This window comes from Triticum aestivum, chromosome 7B (genome assembly GCF_018294505.1).
Source record: "Triticum aestivum cultivar Chinese Spring chromosome 7B, IWGSC CS RefSeq v2.1, whole genome shotgun sequence".
Taxonomy (NCBI): Eukaryota; Viridiplantae; Streptophyta; class Magnoliopsida; order Poales; family Poaceae; genus Triticum; species Triticum aestivum.
In genome coordinates, this window is record NC_057813.1 from 451,118,445 (window position 1) to 451,125,016 (window position 6,572).

The following is a 6,572-nucleotide window of genomic DNA, read 5'->3' on the forward strand; positions in this document are numbered from 1 at the left end:
ATATAGTATATCAAAATGTTCATTGTGAGATGCTCCTAATTGCATTACATTGTTCCATGCTTGTTTGATATCATCTTGATGCCCGAATCATCGTTGCAAGAGTGCTATATGATGTTAACTGTTGTCTGTTAACAGAACTTGATGATTTGTCATTTTTGTTGCATTTGATGTGTGCATCCTATGAGCATGAGCTCTACATGTGTTTTGAACTACATCATGCCATCTTGACTGTGGTGCCATCCATGTATTTTTGTGAGTCTTGTACTGAGTGCATCAAGCTTGTTAAGTAGGGTACTTGCTGTTACTGATTTTCTAGGCTGAATCTGTTATTTTGTGATGCTATGTAAACCTGCTGCTACAAGTCATTCTATGCATAATCTGGAGATGTTCACTAAGGATGTTTTGTTATAAATGTTATGCTCTATCCATCCATGCCCCTGGTTGCATTTATAGCCTGATGTATCTTGCTCTTATCATGCTCCAAAGTTGCTAAATAATGTTGCTGTCAGCCTGTTAACATTAAGTTCAGTTTTGCCATGAGCTTTGCTAGTTACGCATGCACCCTATGAACTTACTCTTGCCATGATTAGCTTCATAAATATGTCATCTTACTGTTAGTCACCTTTTCATGCCATGTATTACTCTGTGGTGAGTGGTACAAGCTCACCAACATGCTTACTTATCGTTGTTCCTGTCATGCTTGAATCTGTCATATCATTTGCCATGTTTACATGGGTGCCATCATATCTTCTGATCCTTTTTGGCTCATGGTCAGTAAAGGACTTTTGTTCTATGCATTTAGTAGTATCATGCAATGCCTTAAGTTTTTATGATATGTTCCTGTAGCATGTTGTTTGATAGCTCTAAACATTGCAACCTGTTGTTATTTCTGTAAAGTCTGAAACTGTTATTATTTGCAATCTTGCCATGTCCTTTGGAGCATGTTTTAGTGATTTCTGGAGATAGCTCAGTGTTCATGTTTTGTTATGCTTTACCTGTAAATCATATCCATGCCTTTTGTTTTCATATTGTGGTGTTGTAGCATATTGTATTGTTGCTTGCAAGATGCCTAGTTGCTGTTTTGGACAGCTTGTCCTTTAAACTTGTTTCATGTGTATGTGTTGAACCGTTGCTCTGTTTTGAGTGTACTTTATATGAAACTTGCTTGTTTTTGCATATAGCTTCATATTCTCATGTTGCATCCTTGTTTTGAGGTGTTTGCTTGATGTTTGTATGCATTTTGCATCAATGCCATGTTTAACTTGTTTTGCTCATATCTTCTAGGCCGTAGCTCCGAATTAAATGAACTTTATATGTAACTTGACTAGAATCTCCTATAGATCATCTTGGTGAATCTTAACTTGCTGGTTAACAACTTGAACATAAGGTTTATTCAGATCTGGACCAATTTCGAAATTTGCATATGAGGACTTATCAGAATTGTTATATGTTGTTTCCGGCCTCATTTAACCTTACTTTGATGTGTTGTTCTTGTATGCATCATCTCTTGCCATGAGTAGCCTCATCTAGCTTTGTCATGCATCAAGATTATTGTGCATCATGTCTTGTCTATGTGTGGTGTGTTTACCATGTTGTGTGATTCTTCTCGATAGTTCCCGTTTCGTTGCGATCGTGAGGATTCAATCGTCTACGCTTGGTTCATCTTTGTGGCTTCATCTTCTTCATGGACTCGTTCTTCTTCCTAGCGGGATTTCAGGAAAAATGACCGTCACCCTGGATCTCACTACTATCATTGCTATGCTAGTTGCTTCGTTCTATCTCTTTGCTGTGCTACCTATTCTCTTGCTCTTCAAGCCTCCCCAAATTGCCATGTCAGCCTCTAACCTTTTTCACCCTTCCTAGCAAACCGTTGATTGGCTATGTTACCGCTTTTGCTTAGCCCCTCTTATAGCATTGTTAGTTGCAGGTGAAGTGGAAGATTGCTCCATGGTGGACATGATTATGTTGGGATATCACAATATCTCTTATTTAATTAATGCATCTATATACTTGGTAAAGGGTGGAAGGCTCGGACTTATGCCTGGTGTTTTGTTCCACTCTTGCTGCCCTAGTTTCCGTCATATCGGTATTATGTTCCCGGATTTTGCGTCCCTAACGCGGTTGGGTGATTTATGGGACCCCCTTGACAGTTCACTTTGAATAAAACTCCTCCAGAAAAGCCCAACCATGGTTTTACCATTTGCCTCACCACCACCTACTTTTCCCTTGGGAGTAATTAACCCAAGGGTCATCTTTATTTTAGCCCCCCCGGGCCAGTGCTTCTTTAAGTGCTGGTCCGAGCCAGAGCCCTTTGCAGCGCCCCCTCAGGGAAACTTGAGGTCTGGTTTTAGTTGTACAGACTGCTCATCCGGTGTTGCCCTGAGAACGAGATATGTGCAGCTCCTATCGGGATGTCGGCGCATCGGGTGGTCTTGCTGGTCTTGTTTTACCATTGTCGAAATGTCTTGTAAACCGGGATTCCGAGTCTGATCGGGTCTTCCTGGGAGAAGGTATATCCTTCGTTGATTGCGAGAGCTTATCATGGGCTAAGTTGGGACACCTCTGCAAGGTATAAACTTTTGAAAGCGTGCCCGCGGTTATGTGGCAGATGGGAATTTGTTAATGTCCGGTTGTAGATAACTTGACACCAGATCCGAATTAAAACGCATCAACCGTGTGTGTAGCCGTGATGGTCTCTTTTCGGCGGAGTCCGGGAAGTGAACACGGTTTTGGGTTATGTTTGACGTAAGTAGGAGTTCAGGATCACTTCTTGATCATTGCTAGCTTCACGACCGTTCCTTTGCTCTCTTCTCACTCTTATTTGCGTATGTTAGCCACCATATATGCTTAGTCGCTGCTGCAACCTCACCACTTTACCCCTTCCTTTCCCTTTAAGCTTTGCTAGTCTTGATACCCATCGTAATGGGATTGCTGAGTCCTCGTGGCTCACAGATTACTACAACAACAGTTGCAGGTACAGGTTATGCGATGATCATGACGCGAGAGTGATGTTTGCTTGTTTTGCAGTTCTTCTTCTGCTTCTTCTTCGATCAGGGGTTAGGTTCCAGGTTGGCAGCCTGGGCTAGCAGGGTAGATGTCGTTTTAGATTATGTTTGTGTTTCATCCGTAGTCAGCTGGTGCTCTTATGTAAGATGATGTTGTATTCATGTGGCATTGTATGCCTTTTGTATGTATCCCCATCTATTATGAAATGTTGATGTACTGATATCCACCTTGCAAAAGCGTTTCAATATGCGGTTCTATCCTTGGTGGGACCTTCAAGTCTCTTTAGGATAGTATCACATATTGGGCGTGACAAGTTGGTATCAGAGCCTCGACCGACCATAGGAGCCCCCTTGATTGATTGTATAGTTTGGACGTTGCTGAGTCTAGAAGAAAACTGTTTTTGGAGTCTAGTTATATCGGAGAGTAGGAATTCTTTTTACTCCTCAGCCCCTTCGTCGCTCTGGTGAGGAATCTTGACGTAGGTGTTTTGAATTACTCCTCTTCCCCTTCAAATTTTTCTTTAGGTTTACGCAGTTGGTTTTGCGGTCGTTGGTTCTCTTCTCTTTTCATCCGGTGCATTTCTCGTCAAGTCGACTCGAGCCTCTTCATCGTTGCCAAGTTCAATCCTCAGTTGTTGTTTTTTTCCATCTTCCCACCCCTTTTTAATCTCGGAGTCAGAGTCCGTAATCGAGTATCCATCCTACTCGTGCGAAGCTTTTGCATCCTTTCAACCGGTGTTTCCTTTTCAACATATTCGTCGGTTCCCCCTTCCAAGTTGCCTTTGTTTTCCCGCCCTCCCACTCTTTTTCTTCCCGGAGTCTGAGTCTCTTTCGAGCATCATTTTCATTCGTGTGGAGCCTCTTCAATCTTCCCTCAATTATTTCTACTGGTGAATACTAGTTTTGTTCGACATTCTTCATCTCTTTTCCGGTGGACTCAATTCTAATTTTCGGTAGTGATTATATTCTTTTCCTCAGTTCTAGTGTTTTCCCTGCTCGTTCGCCTCTCGCCAGTTTATCATTCCGGAGTTCGGAAGACATTTCAGGAGATTCGTATGGGTTCCCATTAATTCGAGGTTGTCACCTCATTCAAATATTTCAATTGTTTCGGTGCATCATCTATCTTTTCAACAATCCTTTTCAACGGTGCTCTTCAGTGGGCCCAAACCCACAGGTCTTTTCCCAGGATCTAACCTGACTCTTCTAATTCCCTCGGAGTTATTCTCAATTCTTTTCAAGTGTGACGTAAGAATGGATCCCATCAGTCAGATGCCTTTCCAAGATCGTTTTCAAACTCTTTTCATTGTTGGTTCAACCTTTCCTCTTTTTCATTCTCCCGGAGTATCTCAGTAATTTTGTTGGTGTTTTTCGTCGTCATTTGAAGATCGAAGAAGAGTTTTTCCTATAAGTCTTGTCCGTTCTCTCGAAGTTTCGTGGTTCTAGCTTCATATTATCCCCTCAAATTATTCCATTTGTTAGATATTCTTTTCTTAACCATCCGGAGTATGTCAGAAGTTGTTTTCCCGTTTCTTTTCATCGAAGGCCATCGTTCCAGAATAATTCTTCGCCCTCACATTTCAGCTACCGTTATCCAATTACCCCGGCGCATCTATCAAGTGTTCTTTAATCAGCTCGTTATCTCTTCGTTCTTGTGCAACTAAATCCCCTCGAGCATAATTGTTGTTCTAAGTCTTCCTGGTGATTCATTCTCTTTCGTCAGTCATTTTTGAATTCTCACGGTGGTTCGTTCAAGATTCTTTTTCCTTGATTATCATTTTAATCCATTCGTTCTTTCGAATCCTACCGGTGGTTAATGAAGACCTTCTCAAGTTTGCAATATGCCACTTCTCAATCCTTTTCAAGAAGAATAAGTAGTATGCAAAATCCATTGCTTGTCATCAATTTAATTTGATGAAGGATAAGCATACAATAAATCTTATTCTTATTTCATCCAAGTGAGTAATCCCTTCCTTCGGACTTTGTTCTTGTTGAATAAATTCTAGTTCCAAGTCTTTTCGTCTTTTTTTTCCGGAGTTCAAATTTCCTCGGTCATTTCGTCGGATCCTCTATCTAAATCATCGCAAGGATTTTATCTTATTTCTTTTTCATCCTTCATTTCTATCTCATCATCCTTTTGTCACCGGAGTTCTTCATGGTGGTTTTTCATGATTTAATTCATTCTTTCAAGAGTTCATCAAGATTCTTGTTGGTGGAGTTCAAGTATCTTTTCTTCTCGCGTCTCGAAGTGCAATTAATTCTCCGTATTCTTTTGAAGTGGAGTTTTGCATTTCTTCGTTCTTCTCAGCTATCCAATCATTTCCGGTTGTGGTCGGTTATCACCTTATGATCTTGAGATGTTACCATAAGACCACAACAAGCTTATTCTTTTCGTTGTTGATTTTATCAACAACTCCGTCTAAACCTAACTTCTAAAGATGCTTTCAATTTCATTCGTGGCACAAGTTGTCATTTTCTTCTCTGTTCTTTCCATTCAACTGTTTCAATTCTTTCCGGAGGTTTTGTGTCATGTCTTCATCAAGTATCATTCCACCCTCTCAAGTTCATGTTCTATTCCTTCCATTTTCAGTCGGAGTGATGCCTAAATTCTTCCATCCTTATGCTTTTCCTATCTTGTTCTAACCGGAGTCGCTTCATAGTTTATCTGATTCCGTGAGCTTTCGATTCTCGTCATTCTCGTCGTTCCTCTCATCTTCTCAAGTGCTCTCGATTCCTTGCTTCTTCTCTTGAGTTCTTGTTTCACCTCACCCTTTTTCTCTTCCGTCTCGGTTCTAAGATCTCGGGACGAGATCTCTTGTTAGTAGAGGAGTGTTGTAACGCCCCGGATTCGATGCGCCAGGTGTCTCCCAGTTATTTGCCATCGTTGCCATGTCATTTGCTTGCGTCTTGCATTTTTCCATGTCATCATGTGCATCTCATTTTGCATACGTGTTCGTCTCATGCATACGAGCATTTTCCCCGTTGTCCGTTTTGCAACCCGGCACTTCTATGTCCTCCGGCGTTCCCCTTTTGTCTCTTATTGCGAGCGGGTGTTAAACATTCTTGGAATGGACCGTGATTTGCCAAGCAGCCTTGGTACACCACCGGTAGACCGCTTGTCAATTTTCATGCCATTTGGAGTCCGTTTGATACTCCAACGGTTAACCGCGTAGCCCGAAACCCCTCTCTCTTTGCAGCCCAGCCCCTCTTCACCACAGTGCAATAACCCATCCTAACCCCATCCATGATCTCGGTCGTTCGATCATGATCGTGTGGGCGAAAAGCGCCCCTCATTTGTACTCTCCTAGCTCCCACTACCTATAAATATGTACCCCTCCCCGAATTTTTGCGTAGTCCAAACCATAGCCTCTTCCTCCTCCCACCGCCGGACATGTCCGCGCCGTCACCGCACATGTCCGCCCGTCGCCACCGGCCAATCCGGCACCGACACGTTAGCTCCCCGCCTCCACAGCGCCTCCCTCCGCCGCCAGCTCACTCGGGCCCATAGCAGGCCCGCCCGAGCCCATCGGGGCGCGGGGCAGCCCGCGCGCCTCCGTCGCCGCACCCCGC